Source organism: Pelodiscus sinensis, chromosome 5 (assembly GCF_049634645.1).
Source record: "Pelodiscus sinensis isolate JC-2024 chromosome 5, ASM4963464v1, whole genome shotgun sequence".
NCBI classification, from domain to species: Eukaryota; Metazoa; Chordata; order Testudines; family Trionychidae; genus Pelodiscus; species Pelodiscus sinensis.
The window spans coordinates 129,547,336-129,572,065 of record NC_134715.1 but is presented as its reverse complement, the minus strand read 5'-3'; the positions used below and the strand labels follow the sequence as shown (position 1 = coordinate 129,572,065).

The window sequence follows — 24,730 nt, the reverse complement described above, 5'->3', positions numbered from 1 at the left end:
TAAAAGTAAAAACTTTCAATTTTAAGACTAAACCAAATCAAGTCTTGTTTTCAATGTTAACTTATAGACTATACGTTATTTAAATTACTCTGAAATTGGATTTGAAGGTCCATTGATTTTTGTTGTTGAAATTAACTGCAACAGAACGAGTCTCCGCCTTTTGTTGTTGTTGTTGTTGTTTTGTTTACACTGCAGACTATTTCATAACCTTCATGCTGCAATTGAGTATAAACCAATAGCAGTGGTGGAATTGGAGGGCTGAGAAGTATTTTCTGTCTAGCTTAGTATTTCTGTGGCTATGTCTCTGGCATTGATTCTGTACATAATCCACATGAATCTTAATACTGTGAAACATGATTTGAGTGCACGGAGGGTTTCTTTCCTTTTGAGAGAACTGAAAGATGCTAGCATGGGTCTATCGCTAGCTCAGATAATGAGAAAAATATTAAACTCAAAGGCTATTTGCAAGAGCACAGCAAATACAGAGTCACAACTTGAAATGCCTGTTGGGATCAGTAGCTATTGTAGATGATCAGGAGCCCCCTATTTGTCCAACAAAGCCTGTGGCCCCATTCAAATGTGACTCTAGGTGGAGTCTAAATAGATGTAACTCATAGCTTCTGTCTTGGTTGCTCCTAGCATAGACTCCTAGAGCTAGAAGAGACCTCAGGAGGTCATTGAGTCCAGCCTCCTGCTCAAAGCAGGCTCAGACCCAACTCAATCCACCCAGGCAGGGCTTTGTCAAGCCGGGACTTAAAAACCTTTAGGGATGGAGATTCTACCATCTCCCTAGGAAACCCATTCCAGTGCATGTACATTACCCCTGTTTCCCAATGTGAGCAAGCCTGATTTGCGTTGCTTCTGAGTTTGGCTCTAACTCTCTTTGCTGGTCAGTTTTTGCTCGTTACTTTCATTTGAGACATCTTTGACAAAGATATCAATTGGTTTTTATTTTCTCTTGACAAAACTGAGTCGTTTTGAGGGAGGGCTTCAGAACTTGTGCATGAGGTTTGGACCACTGTTGTTCCTTCCACCCCTAACTCAGTGGGAGATGATTTAGATATTTTAGAAGTCTTCTGTATGGAGCAAAGCAAAAGTCTGCAAAGTGAAGTTTTATTTAAAATCTGCAGCTAACGGTGCTTTCTCATATAGCAAGCAGAGGGACCAAAAAAAAGAGAGATGGATTACTGTATCAGAGGTAAATGGTAGACATTACTGGTACTGAAATGGAACAATATTTGGAGTAGACTAGGGCAAAACAATTTTGGATTAAAACTTTTTTCAGTGAACAATACAGATTCGATGAGATGGCTGTTTTGTGAATTCTTGTCAGAATTGTTCATAATAAAGAAGAAATTCCCAGATAACCAATAACTTGACATTTTCAAACCCAAACACATCAACTTTCCAGTCTGGAATTCAGTTTTTATTTTGAAATACCCTTTAACTTTTATTTTAAATTATTACAAAATGACCAACGCAAAACAAAATATTTAGTTCCATTGGATGTTTGGTTTGTGTTGGTGATGGTGTTTGACTTCTCAAAATTGCCAACAAACCAAAAATGTATTTATCCAGCTGTACCAATGTATTTTTCTGTTCTAGGAGCCAAAGATACAGAAGAATATGTAATTCAAAGAAATTCCTAGTATTACACCTTTTTATGATAGGCTAGACAATCCAAACGAGGCGTATCAAGAATTGTTAGATAATTTTCTCTAAAAAGTAATCTTCACGATTACCCCACATTCATGTAGGGTGTGAGGAAAAATGACACCACTCCAGTTGGAAATCTCTTTGCTTTTTCTCCAGTCCTGCCGGACTCCTCCTTGCTTCCATGAATCAATGATCCTATAGAAGAAGTGACTGCACTCCCCAAAGAGCTTACAGTTGTGTCTACACTACAAGCACTAGGGTGGCACAGCTGCAAATATCGTGGTGTAACATAGATACTTCCCATATCAACAGAAAGGGGGATTTTCTGTTCATGCAATTAAGCCATCTCTCCAAGAGGTGGTAACTAGATTGGAAGAATTCTTCCATCATTGACCTGGTTGCATCTGCTCCAGAATTAGGGTAATCTAACCATGAGTGAAAGCTTTCAAAACCCTGGGCAATATAACTGAATGATAACTGAATCAGTCTAATCTTTAAGCAAAGACCTGGCCTAGGTATACAAGACAAGAGTCAACCCAAAGGGAAAGCACAAGGAAATGGATGAGGCAAGATGACCTTTCTCATTCCCAGCACAGCAGATTTCATTTGTGCTTTGAAAATCAATCTGGTCTTTGTGTCTCTAATAATTCAGTAATGAGAACTTTATTGGAGTGTTTGCATGACTCAGTAAAGAATCCATCTAACTGTTCAGTGTCTATATTTATTTACAGGAATGACAGTAAAAACTTAAAAAACAACAAATAGTCTAGTATCACCTTAAAAACTAACAAACATGTAGATGGTATCATGAGCTTTCATATGTGCAACCCACTTCTTCAGATGAAAGCTCATGATACCAGCTACATGTTTTGTTAGTTTGTAAGGTGATACTAGACTATTTGTTGGTTTTTTAAGTTTTTCCTGTTAGACTAACCTGGCTACCCCTCTGAAGTAAAAACTTAAACAGTGAATAGTCCTGCAGCACCTTAGAAACTAACAAAATATGTAGATGATATCCTGAACTTTCGTGGGCACAACCCACTTCTTCATTTGAACGACAATTCTATTCCTTGTTTTTTCAATTACAGACTAACATGACTACCCCTCTAAAACAGTAACAAATTCAACTCTTGTTAGTAGGGCTCTGTGTGGATAGAAACTCTGGTATGGCTGAGGGTGGGGCAGGAGCTCCTTGAGGAGGAGAAACGGTGGTTAGAATGGCTAGCAGGGAGTATTTGTTCAGTCGCAGCTGGGGAGAAGGGAAGTGCGTGGAAATTAAGTTTAGAAAATAGGTGACTGAAAAAGTGAATGAAATGAAAAAGAAAATGTACGGTGGTAGATAAAGGCTGCCTCAGGGGAGAGAAATAGCAGGAGGCCTGCAAAACAACCCAGGAAAATCTATGCCATGATCTGGAAAGGGAAAGAAACAGTAGAAAAAAGCTGAATAAAATCAAGGGAGAGAGTAAGTTACATTTTTTTTTTTTCAAGTAAAAAATGGCCAGAACAGAATGACTGAAAAGGATAAAATGATGGGAGAGGGAAGGTCTAGAGACATGTGTCTGGGTGAGAGGAAGAGCAGTGAAGGCGTACTTCACCCTTGCCAGTGGATTTAGTCTCTGGGTTAGTAGATGTTGGGTGTATTTTGAGCTCTGATGATGTATCTATAATATGAAGTAGTTGTGTGTGACTTTATATAGGGGTGTCTGGTAGTAGAGGGTTTCCTTTCCATGGACTAGCTTGCTAAATCCTTTTGTGCACCAAAGGTTTACAACTTCCCCAATGGAGCATAAACCTGTAGGCGCTGACTTCTTTTATTTATCCCAGGCAAGTTACACAGCTACTCCACCCAGAGACCCCGCCCCTATTCCAGTCCTGCTCTTCATTCTCTGTTCCACACTCCTCCAAGTAATCTCCTCTCCCCCCCCCCCCCCCCACCAACCAAACAGCTGATTGGGAGCATCACTATTTTAATGTGGATGTTCAAGCTGCAGAGTCTGTGACTGCCTAAATCCCAAGAATGTCATGACGTGTATCTCCTGAGGGAACAGCAATTACACGTAACTAATCTCTAAGTTTTCAACTGTCTAGGAGGGAAGTGTGGTTTAAAAATACATGTAGTATTCACATGTTGCTTTATAATCTTGAATTAAATGCACTGGCTGCAGGGTGAATGGCTGTTTTCTGTAGGCTGGGGAGCCTTGAATGGAACAAATATTGTCTGATCATTAATAGCTCTATTCCTCTCAGTTGCTTTCCCAACCTTTGATTGCTCCTATTATTATTATTATCATACTGCCTTTGTTCTAACAGATTCACTTAGCTTGAAAGAGTTCTTAAAAGTTCTATTAGAACCCTTTGGAGAAATAACTCTAGCCTAGCATCGCACGACTGTGTATCTGTTACAAAGGCTTTATAATCATACGTTACCTGAATTGCTCTTTTTAGCCATGTAAATTAAAAGTATTTATAGGCTGGGTTAAGTTTGCACAGTTGTGTTTTGGTAAAAGCCAAAGTTAAGACTCAGATGTTCAGTGTGGTCCAGTTTAAGCTACTCTGTATTTTGCTACTTAATGACACCATATGACCAAGATCATAGATGAATATTTTATGAATACTTTTAAGCATTTTTTTAAAAAAATGTTTTCTGCTAGTGTTGAGGTGTTGACATAACATCGCTCCAAGAGGTGGGGCTCTACGAAAAAAAATATTGCAAAATGTGTAGGATTCTCACTTTTTGGTTGGAGAAGACAAACTGAGGATTCCCCTGACTCAACTGTTTTCCCCAAAAGGTGCTGACAGTTGGCCTTGAGCCCCATCCAAGGTTCCTTCTACAGCTACCACAGCTTCTTCCAGAACCTTCTCAGGTGACCCTTTTCTGAGTACCATCAGTCGGAGCAATTCCTCACAGGAGCGTGCTGTGCCCTAGACTTCACTTACTGCTGCTCTACCCACTTTTGAGAAACAAAGGACACCTGAATTGTTAACAATCTGCCAATTTGGGCTATCTATCAGTGGCCCTGAGCTTGTGCTCTCAGATAATAGATAGCTTCTCCTCTCCTTGCTGTTCCTATGACTGTCGTGCCATGTTTTCCCTTGTTCTCCAGATGACTCACGTAAGACAAGAGTCTTAAGAGCTTGTACTTCTATTCTTGGTTGGGGTGTGTGGCTTGCCCTGCTGCAGGAGCTAGTGCCAAATGACTGGTTTTTTTTAAAGATGCCTTGTCTCACCTGATCCAGGGCTGTTTCTTTCCATCTACCTGGAAATAACCTGCTTAAATATGCTATAGCACTGGCTTAAGCATAGTTTTTGTATTGATCCAATAGAGGTATGCCTTTTGGGATACTGACAGTATTCAAGAGCTACAGTCCCTAGTGTGGATGAAACTGTTGCTATATTGGTGCTTATTAGTGTTTCATCTATTCACACGGATGTAGGGGAATAGTTATACTGGGATAAAGCACCATTGCAGCAATTATAATTGTATCTACACTAATGGAGTTGTGCAGCGTTGAATATATCCCATGGGGAATGTTTGATATCCTTGTCGGAAGGCACGACGTGAACTTGGCTGCATGCGAGTTTGGGCTTAAGAATTCATCTTCAGTTCAGGTGGTAACCGATTCAACATTTTGAATCCGTTTAATGTAATCGACTCTTTGAGATGCCAGTCAATGGGGTTTGTTGTGATATTCAGCATGTGGCCAGCAGCCTCCCATGTGGTATTAATAATCTTGACTAAGTGGATTTAAATAACCCTGTTAGTCACTTGGTTTTGGTGACGTGCTATTGAAATGGGAAAATTAATCTTTGAACTATAACATGCAATGTCTCATGCCAGCTGTATGAGTGATGTCCATCATCCCACTGTCTATCATGCGACTCCTTCAAAGAAGGTATTTATATGTATTAACAGGTGTGTTGTGAGCAAGACACGAGAAGTCATTCTTCTGCTCTACTCTGAGCTGGTTAGGCCTCCGTTGGAGTATTGTGTCCAGTTCTGGGCACTGCATTTCAAGAAAGATGTGGAGAAATTGGAGAGGGTCCAGAGAAGAGCAACGAGAATGATTAAAGGTCTAGAGAACATGACTTATGAGGGAAGGCTGGAGGAATTGGGTTTGTTTAGTTTAGAAAAGAGAAGATTGAGGGGGAACATGATAGCAGTTTTCAGATATCTAAAAGGATGTCATAAGGAGGAGGAAGAAAACTTGTTCATCTTGGCCTCTGAGGATAGAACAAGAAGCAATGGGCTTAAACTGTAGCAAGAGAAGTTTAGGTTTAGGAAAAAGTTCCTAACTGTCAGGGTGGTCAAACACTGGAATAAATTGCCCAGGGAGGTTGTGGAATCCCCATCTCTGGAGATATTTAGAGCAGGTTAGATAAATGTCTATCAGGGATGGTCTAGACAGTATTTGGTCCTGCCATGAGGGCAGGGGACTTCTCGAGGTCCCTTCCAGTCCTAGTGTTCTATGATTCTATCTAATGTTTCTTTCCCTATCACCTATGTATCTTTGACAAGATCAAAACTATCTTCTGAGAAGACCTGGTGGGATGGGGATTAGATTTCCTAAGAATTCTAAGTAGTTGTTTTTGCTGGTATCTCTCTTGCAAGTCACAATGTGTTTACATGTAAATGAATGCAGAACACACCAGTCATTATTGCGTATGCTTCTAGGTACCTTTTTATGTTAGCTTCTCATGTGGGATTTTGTGTTCACCACCATAACCTTCACTTGGGCAATTTGTAATACCTTTCGATCTAGGTATCTAAATCTTTAATTGTTTAATGGGCCCATGCACCTCTTCTGAGATTGATTCAGCTCTTGAATCATAGGGGTTGTCAAGGAGTCTTCCATTTTATGCACAATTTTCATTTGATTCTTTCTTTTGACCAGCCATTTCACTACCCGTGCTGTCTACTTGCCCAATTGTGAGTCAACTTTTTGTAATTTTTTTCACACTGTAAAAGTGGTACCCCTGTAAGTAACTTCCCCTTCTTTGGAGATACCATTTATATGTGTCATTCTGCTGCTCTGGACATATCCTCATACAAGACTCCCACTCATCTCCCCTTAGAGGCTTGGATTTCTTTTCTGTCATGGTGATGGTATTGATCGTTTATGATGTGATGGACAACCTACGGCCCAAGGACCACATGTGGTCTATTGCGGTTCTAGATGTGGCCCATGAGACATTTTATTTACCATTGCCTACGTGCAAGTTTGCCAAATTCTGCTCGTTTTGTCCACGAGTCCTCTGAACTTGTTTTATCCAGAGTAATTTTTCCCTCTATTGCTATTGGAAAAGTGACACCCACGTAAAGCAAGGCCACGTCAGGTGACGTGGGTGCCGATGGCACGCAACATTGACAGTGAGAGCCATGCGCTCCCTCTGCATCCAATCAAAGCACTGCTACAGTTCAATCGACACACCCTGAAAACTCTAGGTACACAAGCACAGTGAGCAAAACTACCCTATCCCTTTGTTACAATAATCGTGTGACCCACTGAGAGGTCGGGCTACTCATGCGGCCCACTCACTAGCCTAGGTTGCCCATCACTGATCTAGAGATGCCAGATGAGATTGGGTCCTCTCTCCTAAGCACTTTATTTATGCATGGCAAGACATCATCAGTATAAACTTGTACAGGGCAGAGATTAGACACAGATCTGGCTAAGGGTAAAAAAGAAAACATTCAATAAGTTCTCTTGCTAACACCAGTTCAGTTCCAAAGGTACATTTCAAGCAGTGTGCCTGATAGACCTATTCAGAGCAAGATTTGATGATGTGGTGCTAAAAACAGTGGTGGCAATCTAAGGATCCCTATATTGTTAACATCAGAGGACTTCAGCCTAAATTAGTAATAGGTGGAAATCTCAGTGCCAAAAAGTTTTTCCTATCTAAACTGGGAATGTTGCTTTCAACATAAAGTGATAAAATAGTGAATGGGGTTAGTTAATGCTGCTGCTATGGGACAGGAGATCCTTTTCTATCAAGATAAGTTAGCATGACAGCAATACACTTGTTTGCATTGTGGGTGGCAACTGGAAAAGATTTTTTTAATGAAAGATCAACCCTTGCAAGCTGCAGCAGAAATGGAAGGAGCTCTGAAATGCCAAGAGCTGAAATATATGCTGTAATTGTGAGAGCAATTTTTTCCAGATGTTCATGGGATAGCACTTTGTGTTGGAGGACTGATGACACATCTGAGCACAATCATTATTTATTTAAAATCCTCGCTCCCCAGGGAACGTGACTGACTTTATTTTTTTGAAAATGTGGTGATTACAAAACTTTTTGAGCATTTCTCTCTCCTGTCTATTTCATGTATGCACTGAGTTTATTTAATATACTACATATTTTAGAGACATTGTCTGATCAAGAACTCCTCCTAAACGGCAAAAGCTAGGACCACCAAATGTGATCTGCTAGATCGGTACTTGCTTTGGTCATTCTGCCCTCTTTTCTTTGGTTTTATGAAAAGCAATCCCATTTTCCTGGCACAATCAAACCCTGACCTTGCTTTAAGTTATGATAAGAGGAGGCTGCATACTGAATTTGGTGGTCCTAGCTCATACAGTTCAGGAGGAGTGTTTGATCAAACTTGCTCTCTAAAATAGTGGCTTTTTTCAGAAAGAAATAATCACTTAAAATATATTTTTCCTGGTGCAGTGAAATGAACCCAATGAACCATCCGCTCTTTCTGACGTGATTGTACCTCTTTGGCACTTCTCATCTATGATGTTACCTCTCCTGTATAGTTTCTGAATATTTTTAGGGTGTAACATTTTCAGGGCTAGTTGCACCTCTGTCTGCTTCCTGCTGTCTGAGATAGTGATAGGATGCTGTCTGAGACAGCCCGCACTGGTTATCCCAAACTCGTAAGCCTCACTCTCTAAAGCTGAGTCTTGCTGGTTAACCATTCACATTCCTACTCTGACAGCACCCCTCCTTAGGTAAGGTCCAGAGTGGAAGACTTATGCAGTCCCACCCAGACAGGGACCCAAATACACTAATCAGTACCAATCCCTGGATTATCCTGCAAGTTTCATTGGATTTCAGGTCTCTGTGATCAGTGACATCAGGACCAAGAGCCTGCTGAAAACGTAGCAATTTAAGTTGGTGATTGGAAAACAACAAACAGCCTGCACTTGTATTTGGTCTTCTCTAATCCTATGCATCCTTGCAAGCATAGATAGTGAGGTTTTCCTCTTCGCTTACCGAAACAGAACTGAACCAGCTTATGTTCTCTTACCAAGCCAGTTCTTCCTGTGACTCTGTCTGGTGATCTGCTTGACTCACACTGTTCAACCAGCTTTGATAACTCCTGGCAGTTTATTTAAGCTTTTTCTCCAGGACAACATGGGCTAGTGAATTGTTTTTAATGTTTAAGTTGAGACTCTTGCGTAGTAAAACTCCAGGAACTAGAGCTTTAAGGAAAACCTCAAATATGACAACGAATCTGTAAAACTATGAAAATAAAAGCTATGGATCGGGGTCTCCCCACCCCCGCCCCACAGTGTATAATCCCCCTCATCAATAGATTGTAAAGGCCAAATATTCTAAGAGAACTTTGCAATCCCATTGCATTCAATTAAGTCTGCATGGTCATCTTATCCTCCATAGGATATCACAGAAATAACCAGGGGCAAAAATTAGATCTGAGCTTGGTTGAAGAAGTGGGTTGTGCCCACGAAGGCTCATGATATCATCTACATATTTTGTTAGTATTAAGGTGCTAAAAGGGTGTCATAAGGAAGAGGGAGAAAACTTGTTCATCTTGGCCTCTGAGGCTAGAAAAAGAAGCAATGGGCTTAAACTGCAGCAAGGGAGGTTTAGGTTGGACATTAGGAAAAACTTCCTGTCAGGGTGGTTAAACACTGGAATAAATTGCCCAGGGAGGTTGTGGAATCTCTATCTCTGGAGATATTGAAGAGTAGGTTAGATAAATGTCTATCAGGGATGGTCTGGACAGTATTTGGTCCTGCCATGAGGGCAGGGGACTGGACTCGATGACCTCTCAAGGTCCTTTCCAGTCCTAGTATTCTATGATTCTAGACAACTTGTTGTTTAAGTTTTTCCTGTTACAGACCTTGGCTACCCCTCTGAAGATTTAAAATTATGTTGCTGATGCAGGGAAAAGACCAGAATCACTCGGTCTTATAGCTGTGTGGCTCAGCAGTGCTAGGAGTGAATGAAAGTCTGTTATATTATTCAAGTACCTATAAGGGTGTTACAAGGAGGAGGGAGAGAAATTATTTTCCTTGGCCTCTGAGGATAGAACGAGAAGCAATGGGCTTAAATTGCAGCAAGGGAAGTTTTGGTTGGACATTAGGAAAAACTTCCTGCCTGTCAGGGTGGTTAAACACTGGAATAAGTTGCCTAGGGAGGTTGTGGAATCTCCATCACTGGAGATATTTAAGAGCAAGCAAGATAGATATCTATCAGGGTCACCATTTACATTTCAAAAGGGTCGTCAAATGTCTCCCCCGGTGGCTCTGCCCCCGTTCCTGCTCTTGAATTGCCTTGAGTCACCAAGTCTTCCTGAATTGTCAAAATGGGTCCTCATCTGGAACAGGTTGGGAACCGTTGATCTAGATGATGTTTGCTCCTGCCATGAAGGCAGGGGGCTGGACTTGACCTCTCAAGGTCCCTTCCAGTTCAGGTGTTCTATGATTGAGCTATGACTATGCTAAATAAACATGAGGAAGGAGAGCTCGGAGTCAGATGATGCTATACGTACATGGTTGCTGAGTTAGAATGATCTTTAATGCCTTGTGTTAGAAATCTAGAAGAGGGACCAAACTGGAACACTAATGGGATGTGTAGAGAATAAGATGATTTACATTTACTTGTTCCAGGCTAGACAAATAACACTCCCTAGAGAGATTAGAAATATGGGCTGAACATAACATTTGGAACAAACTGCAAAGTAATACATACAGTAAAAATAATCCAGAAGACGTATGGTCAGTGAGAGGATGAAATATGAGCAGCCATAATCCTGAGAGCTCGTGCAATAAGAGATGAGTGAGTAATATGAGCTATCTGAAGGAAAGGCCAATATAATTCTGGGCTCCATATGAAAGGCATGATGGGGAGAGAGAGGAATAATTATTTCTGGTCCATTGGCTCCATTTTCAAATAGTGGCGTCTAAATACCTGATTTAGGACCCTGATATTAGGCATCCATGTTTGAAAATAGGAGTCTGTATGACACTGATGCTATCGCACCCATATCATTGTCTAGCTCCTGTCTGAAGCAGGACCCGTGTAATGCTATTGCGGACAATGGGGTGATGATGACAGTGTAATTTTAACCATCCAGGTTCAATTCTGGACCCTAACTCACGAAAATGATTAGAGAAAGGTCAGAAAAGAGATGTGTCAATGATCTGGTTCACTCAGAGGATTAATTATCAGGAAAGATTAAAGAACTAACCCTGTCCTGTAGCTCAAAAAGAAGGTGGCGAGAGGGGAAATTCTGGCTGCGGACTAGGATCCCATGAATTAAGACCTCCAAAAATAAACGTTCAAAGGCATGAATGGGAAATAGGCACCCACAACCATGAGAGTTCTTTTGACAGTCTGTCCCCTGGGATACACACAGAAATAGAGAATATCCCATACGGACCATTCCAGCAATTGGGGATGGAGGGGAAATGGGATTGATGGAGTTTTGTTCCGTAAGCCTTTCCCATCTCTAACTTGTATGACTTTGTGATGGTGGTAGAAGGAAAGAGTCTGACATTTCTGACTCACTAAATAAAAAGATGAGTGTAGTATTTTACTGCATGACTCAGATACTGTCCCAGATGAACTCTCACCCCGTTTAAGTCCTATGAGCAATAGTGAGACTGGGTGACAAGCATCTGAATCCTCATTCCTCCCCATTTCTCAAACTCCAGCAGGTCACATTTGATGACTATGTATGTAATTTATGATTCTGAAGTTCCCTTTTAATCAAGCTTGTCTGAGAATATTGCACTCGCCATGCTATGGCAGTATGCCCTCAAAATCCAGGGAAATGTGATGTGAGGCAAGGGATCTAGGGGTCATAGTGGACCACAAGTTGAATATGAGTCAACAGTGTGATGCTGTTGCAAAAAAAGCAAATATGATTCTAGGTTGTATCAACAGGTGTGTTGTAAGCAAAACTCATGAAGTAATTCTGCCGCTCTACTCTGCACTAGTTAGGCCTCAGCTGGAGTACTGTGTCCAGTTCTGGGCGCCACATTTCAAGAAAGATGTGGAGAAATTGGAAAGGGTACAGAGAAGAGCGACAAGAATGATTAAAGGTTTAGAGAACATGACCTATGAAGCCAGGCTTCATGAACTGGGCTTGTTTAGTTTGGAAAAAAGAAGATTAAGGGGGGACATGATAGCGGTTTTCAAATATCTAAAAGGGTGTCACAAGGAGGAAGGAGAAAATTTGTTCCTCTTGGTTTCTGAGGACAGGACAAGGAGTAATGGGCTTAAAGTGCAGCAGGGGAGGTTTAGACTGGACATTAGGAAAAAATTCCTAACTGTCAGGGTGGTCAAATATTGGAATAAATTGCCAAGGGAGGTGGTGGAATCTCCCTCTCTGGAGATATTTAAGAACAGGTTAGATAGACATCTGTCAGGGATGGTGTAGACGGAGCTTGGTCCTGCCTTGAGGGCGGGGGGCTGGACTCAATGACCTCTCGAGGTCCCTTCCAGTCCTATTATTCTATGATTCTATGAATTATAACAATCCCACTTTGACCCCAAATCAGCAAATTTAATATTTGGCCAAGGAAAGTGAGATCTTACCTTCCCCTTGACAGAATTTGTGGAGTGGGACATAGCTTGCTGCTTTTTGAACACTGCATTTAATCAAGCCCAATTTCTGCAATGTTCTAGACAGGATTAAGTCTTGGCCCTCCACTACTACATATTTTATTAGGGATGTGGAAGAGAACGTAAATCATCATTGGTACAGTGTTGCAGATGACAAAGATTGGGGGAGTGGTAAATAATGAGATGGACAGGTTATTGTTTCATTGGAATCTGGGCTGTTCGGTAAGCTGAGCGCAAGCCGACAATATGCAATTTAAACCAACTCAGTTGTAAACATAGACGCCTAGGAGCAAAGAAGTAGACCATTCTTCCACACGGGAGGGCTCTACTTAGGGTAGACTCCTCTCAAAAAGATTTAGGAGTCATGGTGGATAATCAGCTCTACATAAGCTTGAAACACTGTGGCCAAAGGGTCTACTGTAACCCTTGTACATATAAGTGAAGGAATACTGAGTAGGAATAGGGAGATTGTGTTGCCTATGATTTTGGTACTGGAATGCTGTGTCCACAATTCTGGAATGAAGTTGGTAAATTGGAGTGGGTTCAAAGAGGAGCTCCAAAAATGATTAATGGATTAGAAAATCTGTTGAGTGGTGATACACTTAAGAAGCTCAACCTATTTAGTGTATCAAAGAGAAGGTTTAGACTGAAATGATTACAGTAGGTTAGTCTCTATGTGGGGAACAGATACTTGATAATGATCTTTTCTGTCTAGCAGGCAAAGTATCACAAGCTCCAATATCTGGAAATTGAAACAAAGCAAATCATTATCAGTCAGGATTATTTACCATGGGTATTGAGCACTAAGGCAGTCATCCACATGAGATTTAACTGCCCTGCTGCTATTTAGCAGAGCACCCACAGCCGGTAACTTGTGTTTCTACTGGTGGTGCACATGCATTAGTGCACATAACAAAATTTATTCTGCACATGGATGAAAAAAATAGAGGGAACATTGCATGGTAGCTATTAACAAATGCTTGGTTGTGATGGAATCGCCATCACTGGTGACTTTTAAAAACCACCTAATCTTGATTTTTATGCTTCAGTGCAGACCAGCATTAACTCCTGACTGTTGTACAGGAGGCCGGGCTGCAAGATCAGCGTGGACCCTTCTGGCCTTAGAATTGATGAATCCACTGGTGACACATAAGGAGAGTATGAGGGGCTATGTGCACCCCAAACACTGTGGGAAGGACAACGGTCCAGAGACTCTGGGCAGCCCATGGCACTAGTGAGGGGCCTGGCACCTGCAGCAAGAGTCGAGCCGAGTGTTCCCTGTAAGCTGGGTGCTTGTGTGGTCACTCAGGAGGGATTCAAATGCCGCCCGACTGATTAGTAGAGCGCCCACAGCTAGGTTTTGTTTCTACTGGTGGTGCACGTCCACACATGCCTTGGCGCACATGAAGAAAATTATTCCACCCATGGATGGAAAAGATTAGAGGGAATATTGGTTGGTCCCCCCACCGCACTCACTGGCCATGATGGGGGAGGCAAGTGGAACCTTCATGATTCCTCTCTTCCAGCTGCTGGCCGCATCACTTGGGGGAGGGTTGAGGCTGCCCCCACACTCACCGATGGGAATCGGAGCAATGTGGTTAGCAGCTAGAGGAGCAGAGCCATGTTGCTCCACTTGCTGCTGCCAGTGAGAATGAGGGACCAGACCCCTTCTGCCAGCACCAAACCCCTCAGATAGTCCCCTGGGCTGTGTCACTCGGGGAAGAGGTGGGAAGGAGCGGGAGAAGGCTGGGGCAGAGGGAAGGGGGTTGTCTCAGCCCTCTCCCAGTGGTGTGGGGAAGAGTCATGGGGGCGGGGAGAAGGGCATGTTGCCAGTGTCCTTCCTACATACTTCATATCCAGTCACTCCTGTAGGAATCGATGTCGATCCCTATTGATTTTGGTGTAGGGAGAAATGAGACACACACACAGAACCCCTGGTGTCTGGTTAGCAGACCTAGCAGCTTCAGCCATTTCTAAACATGCTCCAGGGGTGAGCCCAGCAATTACAGGCCGGTATGTCTAATGTCAGTGTCAGGCAAACTGGTTGAAACTATAGCAAAGCACGGAATTATCAGAGGTAGATTAACGTGATTTGTTAGGGAGGAGTCAATGTGATTTTTGTGAATGGTTAGGCATGAATTTCCATCTGCTAGAATTCTTTGAGGGGGGTGAACAAGCATGTGAACAAGGGGGATCCAGTGGATATAGTGTACTTAGATTTCCAGAAAGCCTTTGACAAGGTCCCCCATCAAAGGCTCTTAAGTAAAGTAAGTTGTCATGGGATAAGAGGGAAGGTCCTCCCATGGATTGGTAACTGGTTAAAATAAGGAAACAAAGGGAAGGAATAAAACGTCAGTTTTCAGAATAGATTGAGGTAACTAGTGGGCTCCCCCAAGAGTCCGTATTGGTACCAATCCTATTCAGTTTATTCATAAATGATCTGGAGAAAGGGGTAAACAGGGAGGTGGCAAAATGTGCAGATGATACAAAACTATCACCCTGAAGAGCAGATTGAAGAGCTTCAGAAGGATCCCACAACACTAGATTACCGGGCAACGAAATGGCAAATGAATTTTAAAGCTGACAAATGCAAAGTAATGCACATTGGAAAACATAATCCCCCCTGTATGTATACAGTGGTGGGGATTAATCAGCAGTTGCCACTCAAGAGAGAGATCTTAGTCATTGTGGGCAGTTCTCTGAAAACATCCCACTCAATGTGCAGTGACAGTCCAAAAAAAAAAAAAAAAAAAAGGCAGCAAACGGAATGTTAGGAATCATTAAGATAGGGATAGCGAATAAGGTGGAGAATATCTTATTGCCTCTGTATAAATCTATGATGCACCCAAATCTTAACTTCTGAGTACCCGGTGGTCGCCTCACCTCAAAATAGAAATATTGGCATTGGAAAAAGTTCAGAAAAGGGCAACAAAAATGATGAGGGGTATGGAACAGCTGCCAAATGTGAAGAGATTAATCAGACTGGTGCTTCTCAGCTTGGAGAAGAGACAACTAAGAGGGGATATGATGGTCTATAAAATTATCACCGGTGTGCAGAAAATGAACAAAGAGTTGTTCACTTCTTCTCATAAAACAAAAACCATGGGACACTAAATGAAATTAATAGGTAGCAGGTTTAAAATGAACAAAAGGAAGTACTCTTCCACACAACACATAGCCAACCTGTGGAACTACTTGCCACAGGATGTTGTGAAGGCCAAGACTATAACAGGGATCAAAAAAGAACTAGATAAATGTATGGGGGTTAGGTCTATCAATGGCTATTAGCCAGGACAGACAGGGATGGTATCCCTAGCCTCTGCTTGTCAGAAGCTCGGAGAGGGATCACTTGATAATTCCCTGTTCTGTTCATTCCCTCTGGGGCACCTGGCATTGGCTACTGTTGGCAGGAAAGGAGGGGGGAAAGTAGGGGACATTCAGAGCCTCTACTAAGGGGAAGAGGGAAGCACACAAAGGAGCTTGCTTCTAGGGGAGAGTGAAGCAAGAGGGGCTGGAAGGGTACAAGAAGCCCATGGTGTATGCCATGAGCTCAGCTGACAGAAATGACTGAGTGCGTGTCCTTTAATCATATAAACATGTCTGAGTTTGTGTTTCTCCCTCAACTGTCTCTGGAGCAGCGATTGTAAAAGACAGTCACACCCTTCTCCTACTGTACTACAAGCAGGCTTGCAGCTTCCTTCCTCTGCTGAAACAGAAGCATGTCAATGTCTCCTTTGGGAAACACTTTTTCCATGTAAATTGTGTACAGTAAAGAAAAATCAGCCATCAAAGGGTGTAAACTATTGCTACAAATCCAGGGTAAGGATGCTCCCTTCGCATTTAGTGTGTAGCTCTCAGGGAATGAGCATGCATTGTAAGAAGTGGAAAACAAGAGGCTCCACTTCATAGAACACAAAATCTATGTCTAGGCATCCGTGTTTTCAGCTTAATCACAGTCAGAAGGAAAAGTGACTTTGCATTAAGCATCTCTGTAGCACAATTGCTTATGGAATCGAAATGTTTTATTGATGTTGGATTAAAGGATATTCTATGCAATGAGGTGAAAGAGTCTGGCTGTTTCCTAGAATAACTTCCTGAATTATTTCAGGTATATGGATAACTTCAGCTGTTCTTCTTTATCTTCTCTGATGACTTTATTTCCTGATGTGAGCACATGGGAATGATAATAACAAACAGTTCTCCTTTCATCTATGTAATCATATGATTTAAATTGCTTTGTGTGTATTTCATAATGTGCTCATTTAATGTTTGAGCTGGTTGCATAAGTTTGGTGAAGTGCAGATACTTGGGGATAACAAATTTGTTCTTGACTTGAAATGTATTAGGGAATCTATGTCCAATTTTATGAATGTCTCTTTAAAACTTGAGCTGGAATGCTGCGGGTGACACCAGAAGAGTTGGTTGGGATTTTTGGCCAAAAACATTCCTGCGGAAAGAAATGTAAAATCCAAAACTTTACAGGAAGAGCTTGCGGGGGGGAGCGTTAAATTGCTCGACTCAAAACTTTTTCAGAAAGTTTCAAAATGGTCAAGTTATGATGTTTCGACTCTTTCAAAATGATAAATTTGGGTCTCCTGGTTCAAATTTTTGAAATTTGTATTACTTATCGTGCACGAACGTAACGGAGAGGCCCGCCACTGGGGAGGCAAAGGGGGCAGCTGCCCTGGAGGCCAGTGATGTTAAAAGGGCCCTGAGCTCCTGCTACAGTAACAACAGCAATGGCTGGTGCTCTGGGCCCTTTAAATCATCATCAGAACCTTGGGTGGTGCTGATGGGCCCCCCCCAGCTTCACTCCTTCTGCCTGAGGCCCCGCCCCTTCCAGGGGTCGCAGCCCTGCACCTTGCCCAGGGCCTGGTGAAGTGGGTCAGACATCCTGCTAATGGGGACTAGGTAGCACATGACAAAAACTGGGACAGGGCTGAGAGGCAATAGGTGCCTATATAAGACAAAGCTCTGATATTCAGGGCTTTGCCCTTATAAAATGGGGACATCGGGTCACCCCAGTGAAATACCCCCACACCTGCATACAGAGTCTACTCAAAGGGCATACATTGACCTCAACTGAATGTTGGCGGTTTATCAATTCATGAAAATTGTATCTTCTTTTTTTTTTTTTTTTTTTTGGCTCCTCGTGATTTGGGATGTGAAATTTTTGAAATCTCTCACTGCTTGCTCATCCCATTCTAGTCAATTTTATGTGTTTAAAAAAGCAGCCGCATTTTCATATGTCCTTAATGCTGCTAGACCTTAGAACTCCTGGTATGCCTACCCCCTTCTTAAATGTGATTTTGAGTGATCTATTATAAAACAAGAATTGTGTTCTTCTCTTCAGCCTCTGATCCGCTGTTGATATAAACTCCTTATTCCCCTTGTATCATTTAAAAATTACTTGGGTGAAATGCAGCTGGGGTGTGTGTATTACTGAATAACTTAACAGGAGGTGGAAAACTTACTCTTCGTAGTTTCTTCTAATACAACATGAGGTAGCTGGCAAGTTCTCTACACACATGGGCTTATGTAAATGTTTTAACGCAAATCTCAGCATGGAGATTTAGGGCAAACCTTGGAGGATTTTAGTTCTATAATTTCTTTTGGCAGAGGCCTTTTTTTCACTTATTTCATATACAGTAACGTTAAAGGGAAGCTGTATCCATGAGCTACAGTCAAACACTGTGAAATTTCTGAAGCCAAGAAGCACATCTGTATTAATAGGATTGAGTGGAAGTTTTTATAAAGCCGTTGGGAGTCATCGGTGCTTGAAGAGGGAGTGAAGAACAGAAGGACAGAGATGTGACTTGACTTCTCAGATGCGAATGCCATGAATTCTGGAGGCTTTATAGGCGGTGATACAGGGATGGCAATTCTGAATGGCTGACCTTGTGTCAGTTCTATCGTGCAAATTGCTTGGATGCCTGAAATAACTTACAGCACTGTTCAATCACAAACAATCGCAGGAAGCTTTTCTTCCATCCTGGAGACCTGTGTACTGCTCGAAATGCATTGTACTTCTCCAGGTGGGACCAGTTTGCATTGCTTGGCCTTGAGGAGGCAGCAGGTGAACGGGTGCAGAGCAAGGTGCTGATGTGTTGGGTATGTGACTATATGCAACTGTTTGGTAGAAGAGTTGAAACAACTGTGTTTTGCCTTGGCGGGGGAGTTAGTAATTTTTAACAATTGGTGGGTGCTCAGAGCCTCTGTGGGGATATTGTATTTTGACTTGCTTAAAAAAGTATGTTCCCACACCCTTCAATGGTTGCATCCTTCGGTGGTGGTCTTTTTTTCTTGATTCTCCTGCTCCGTCAGGTGGGTAGAGTATCTACCAGTTTCCACTATTTATTTCAGTCTTGCTTTGCTCTTATTCACTATGAAGTCCTCAATGGTCACATGAAGTCTAGGGGAATAGAACATTTGATCAACTTTGATTCCCTCCACGTGTTGTATACAAACTGTAGCCAATTAATTTATCCTCCATTTATTGTTGTTTAGTGTTATGGCCACATGCTATCTCATATATAATAAACATGTGCTCGATAGATTTAAATTGTACTACGGGTTGAACCTCTCTAGTATGGCGCACTCTTGTCCAACAACATCCGTAGTCAGTATGATTTTAGTTAGCTACATGTGCACTTCTCATGGGTGTGGCCAAGTTTCCCACAATCCCATAAATGTTGCTTACAGCCACAAGGCCTGGCTCTCCATTCTCTGTGCTGTGATTTAGCTCTAATTTACCCCTAAATGTCCTCTAACAGCCTAGGAAGCAGAGGCAGTGTTGGGAATGCTGCTGGACAATATTGACCTCCCGTGGTCCAGCAAATTCTCTGGTTTGGCGCCCGTCAGGTCCCCAGGGTGCCAGACTAGGGAATTTGTAGTAGCAAAATATTTGAACTGTTATGGAAAAACAAAGGAACTAGGGCTGTCAAGAGTTGCTATGTTTGTCCCAATGTTGACAGGGAATGAACATTTCCTAAGCTGGAAATGATTGGAAAACATATTTGACTACACAGCATCTCTGACAAACCACAGATAGGCCTGGGTTGCTGCAGAGGTGCTTAAATTACACACTCAGTAGTAGTATTAATTATCTATTTCTGCAGTGCCTAGACACCCCAGTCATGGAATGTGACCCCATTGTGTTAGGTGCTGTAAAACACAGACCAAAAAGACAGTCCCTACCCCAAAAAGCTTATGATTGAAAAATAAAATAAGTGACAACAGGCAGATTGATCGGGGGGATACAAGCTGACGAGACATTCGTCTTCATGATAGCCTATAGTCTCTACACACGCAGCAGAGTAGCTGTTTTTTGTGGTCATCACAGCAAAGGGAGAGTTTCGAGGAGGGATTTGAAGGAACCAAAGTAGCTTTTGCAGATGTTCATAGAGAGTACCTCCCAAGTGTAATGGACAGCAGCCATGTATCCATGTAGGGGACAGATGTTTGGTGGGATGCCACAGAGACTGACGTTAATCTGGGTTTTGTTGGACAAATTTCTCTGAAAGAATAAGAAAATGACATGTTTACTAACTCATACCATGACACTCAAGGGAAACTCCATTAAAAAAATATTGGCATGCTTTTAAATCTAGTTAAGCGGGGCTCAAAGGCTGCTGTTGCAGACAACAATTTTAGTCCTTTGCATGCCTTAGGTCTTCTACTTAATTATATACAAAAATGTAACTTTATTCATGTTCCTGTTTGTAAAGTCAAGCACTCAAGAGAGAAGATGCCTGTGACTCTGTACTAACATTATCACAAGCTCCTCTCAATCTGCTCATTGCTTCACTGTCTTTGTGTGCCACTTCCTAGGTTTTAAAAAACAAGCTGCAAAAGCAGTTTCTGTCATGTGGTATCCTATGGATGATCACATGGCTCCTTATCAGGGTTGGAACCTTTATACCTATTGCACAGGCCTCTGCCATTTGAGCTACTATAGTAACTGATAGCAGTAGTAGGTTGTTACTTTTCAACATGTCTTATCCCCCTTCTAGTTCTGGTCCACATTAGTTGGTTTCACACATTTCTGACAGTAGAGGAATGGGGAGATTAGGGAATTTGGGCTTCTCTTTTAGGCTTTGGAGGAGAGTGTACTCTCGTTCTCACAGACACTTCTGCCCATGACTAGCAAGTTTCACTTCATTCTCCCTGTCCCCTTCAAACTGTCTTTATGTCCATGTCCTTCTCCCAGTTTCCTAGCCTAGATAGTTATTGTTTCCTCCTCCAATTTCTTTTCCTCTGATCTCACTTTTCTCCTTCAAGCTCCTCACATGTTCTGAGCTCCTCCCTTCTTTCTCCTCTCCCTGCAGACTCAACGAAGATGAAATCTGTGGAAATTTTATCTGTTAAAATTGAAGCGTTTTCCACAGCACATGTGAAAATTGTGACACACACACACTTCCCAAGGGCTTATAATTTGGACAGGTCTCACGGGGATGGCAAAAGGGAAATCCCTGACACAAAGGCTGCTCCTGCAAAGCTCAAATCCCTGCTCCAAATCATGGGGCACTAGAGTGTTTCAGAGACTTTTTTTAACATGGACAAAAAATAATTGTCCGCCCCCTCATTCTCAGAAATGGCTGCAGTGTTGTGGCTGAAATATCCCAAAACAATTCAGCCTGAGACAGACACCTGGCACATGACACTTCAGCTTGCATGGTTAAAGTTTGATAAAAAAAAATTTATAAACAACTGAAAATGGGTTTATGTAATAGGAAATGTTGGGCAACTTGAACAGTGTTTCAAAATCAGTAGCTTGTGGGGGGAGGGTGAATATTTTAAGCTTCTTTTCTGGAGAAAATTTGGTTATGGACTGGGTGAAGCCTTGTGAAAGAATTAAGATCGATAGGCATGAAGTGACCCTTCAGTTAATATAACCGTAAATATAAGCCCAACCTAATGCCAAAGGAGAGAATAAACTCACCCAGGAACTCTTGCTGAGTGGCTGGCAGGCTGGGTGAGCAGGCAGGCAGAATGCAAACAAATGGAGTATGGACCAAACCAAACATCTGAGAGAAGCAGCCTAAAGGAGCCACTGAAAACACTGTGGCGGAACCTGGAAGAAACCTGGGGAGAGACTATTGCGTCAATTTACTCTTTGTACTGTGAGCACGTGAAGCTGTTTCCTGCTCTAGCCAGTGTTCCCTGTAACCTGAGCGCTTGAGCAGCCGCCCAAGAGAGATTGAAATGCTGCCCTGCTGATTAGTAGACTGCCCACTGGCAGCATGTGTTTGGATTGGTGGTACACATCTTCACATGCCTTGGTGAATATAACAAAATGTATTCCACACACAGATGGAAAAAATAGCGGGAACATTGCTGACTACCAACCATCTCTGCTTCAAATCTAGCACCCACGGGGCCCCAAACTGTGATTAGCCATTCAGGTTCAAAAGGGGCAACACTATTTTGCAGATATAGAGTCCGACTTAATTTGCCAAGAACTTGTTTGACAAAGTCAGATCTCCCCGGGTTTCAGTCATTGCAGAATTTTAGCTTGGTTGCATCATCTGTGTTTTAAATAGCACATTACTCTTAAGCTTAGCACAGTAGTAAAGACTAACAGTGACTGTCTATTAAAAATACACTCATAACAACAAATACTTCAAGGGTCATGGGTCACGTGATCCTCCCAAAGACCCTGAAAGAACATTGTCTGCCTGAGAATTTCCTCTGACACACCGCCCTGTTGGAACAGCATGACAGCAGTCATGTTTTATTTTTCAAAGAGCAGTATTCCGCCAACTTTGTAATTAGGACAATGAGCAGTGCATATCTGCAAAACAGAGTGTCTTTGAACGGTTGATTTATTTTTAAAAACGGATGTGATTCCAAAACACTGTATTCCTGTTTCACTTACTCTTCTTCTTGAAGGATAAATGTGGTGTTGACAGACTGAAATCTGTAAATGGAAGCCTAACGTTGGCTGGGTTACTTCTTTACATCTATTCTCTTTATCAGCATTACATCAGTGTCTTTTATTTTTAGAGATTTGCTGTTTGACACTTCATTGCTATCTGGGATTATTTCAGGTTATGCTCATTTGACCTGCTGCACACTGTAAAGAGACTTCCCCTTGAAATCCATTTCATCGGAAAGGCTGGGATTATTTCTCTAGTCTGCCATATGAGTAAACGCTACTCAGTAGTCGCTTTCCAGGTCTCTTTCAGTTGAGCCATTATGGTCTTTAAAGCTTTGTGGGCATGCAGACCTGTCAGGATACTGTCAGATGGTCCAAGTACCAACTTTAGGAGTGTTGACTAGTGGGTAGAGCAGAACATGAGTTGAGTTCTTTCAACTTTGCGGTCTCCATTTTCCCCAGTTGCGCAATGGGTATATTTCAAGGACAGCTTTAATGTGAGTTCCTAGGTTCACTGAACCCACAGAAAATGCACGTGTGTGTGTGTGTGTGTGTGTGTGTGTGTGTGTGTGTGTGTGTGGCAACCTGGCATGAGGGATCACAGCCACTCTCAGGTTTCATCCAGATGCTCCTGTCAGGGTGGTCAAGCCAAACTTGAATGCTATTACAACCCTATGCACCAGTGTGCTGTGCCCAGGGCAGGGAGCTGGTCCGAGCCCCATGGAGTGGATCAGTGTGGCTTGCTCTTCCACTGCCCTGGACCAGCTGGATTATGGATGCAGTATGGGGATACCCCATAGTCTGGGAGCCACTGTGCTAGACAGTCCATTTGAGGCAATGGATAACTTGGACCGACAAGACTAACTCCTCAAAGGAGAGGGGAGTTCCTTTTCTCCTTTCTCTGCTCCCTCTTCAAGTTGGGCCCAGGGACGTTGAAACTGTTAACCAGTTAAACAGCAGCACTTAACCTGTTAACCATTTTAACTTGGGGCCTTGCTGCCAGAGTTCACCAAGGGCCTGTTCTCTATTTAACATCCCTAGCCGGGCTCACCCCTCGGGTATTCCAGATGTTGCTGGGTGATGTCTGATGGAGATGGCACACAGTGGTTATGTTCTGCTGTATTTCTTTCAGAAATGTGAGGAGACCAGATGACTTGCTATAGACAACTCAAGAGAAAAAACAGTGTTGAAGCCAGCTTTGTGTACGCAGCCCGTGTTTTGTTTCACTGTTAGTTTTATCAGCTCCTTCCTTGCCTGAAATGTTAATTCTTGCCAGTGACGTCCGGGAGAGCCAACAGCCACCGTGGGGCCCCTAGGCAGTGTGGGTGGGAGATGGCACCGTGCTCCCGGAAAGGGCGGGGCTGAGGACAGAATGGGCGGAGCCGAGAGCCTGACTCTTCGCACTGCTTGGCGCATGCGGCCCAGTACTCGGGCAGCAATTTTAAAGGGCGCAGGGCTCCAGTCGCCACTGTTGCTATGACAGCAGCCTGGGCCCCTTTGAATCACTGGGCTTGGGACAATAGCCCCCTTTACCTCACCCCCAAGCCTGGTGACATCAAGCCAGATTGTCATGGAAACAATTGTGATGTCACAGCTTATTACTTCAAGGGAGGGAATATGCAACAATTTTTTTAAAATACTTATAAGCACAATGAACTATTCTCCTTTAGGTGCATGTGCAACCCCTATTTTTTGTTAAGGGGACTGAAATGTATAAGGCAAGGGAAGAAAAGGTTTTTAAAAGTAGATGTTAATACTCCAGCAAGCTTGGGGTGGGGAGGGGGTGCTGCAGGGCCAGCCCCACTCCTGATCCCCTTCTGTCCCCCCAACTCCCTGCCCCAGGTTCAGTTCAGAGCCCCTCTCACACTCCAAATCCCTTAGCCCAAGACCAGAGTCTGTGCCCCAACCCTCTGCCCCTGCCTGGTGAAAGAGAGGGAGAATGGGGGAGGGAGGAAGGATGGAGTGAGCAGGGGCCGGGTCTTAGAGAAGGGGCATGAAGGAGGCGAGGCCAGGGTATTGAGGTAGCTCCTGGATTGCGCTTAAATTCAAAAAGTAACCGTGTGCTTAAAAAGGTTGGAGATCCCTGGAGGGCTGCTGAATATTTTTTGTGCTTTTCTTAAAATGACTTTTTTTGGCTTTATAATGGCACTTAACTATCACTTCACACTGCATGTAATGTGCTTTCACATGATATTACTCCCTGCTGCTTCTTGTAGCCAAATCATATTTGTGGCCATTGGAAGTAAGGGACTAGGATGGCAGTGGCACAAATACAGCATTAGGATTTCCCTGCACATCCAACAGGAGAAAAGGATCCATGGCAGATGAAGAGCAGCACAGACTAAGGCTACGTCTACACTGGCACCCTTTTCCGGAAA

At 42.8% G+C, this 24,730-nt stretch overlaps 1 protein-coding gene and 1 long non-coding RNA gene across 4 annotated transcripts in view; one reads left to right on the top strand and one right to left on the bottom strand.

Moving 5' to 3' along the window:
- Positions 1–24,730, top strand: part of SLC4A11 (solute carrier family 4 member 11) — a 250,855-nt gene that overhangs the window by 9,320 nt on the left and 216,805 nt on the right. The window lies entirely within an intron of this gene.
- On the bottom strand, positions 16,297–24,701 carry LOC142829710 (uncharacterized). The gene is made up of 4 exons (XR_012904453.1): positions 21,417–24,701; positions 20,742–20,820; positions 19,887–19,991; positions 16,297–18,887 (listed from the first exon to the last, which is right to left on the bottom strand). It is a non-coding gene; the product is annotated as an uncharacterized LOC142829710 (long non-coding RNA).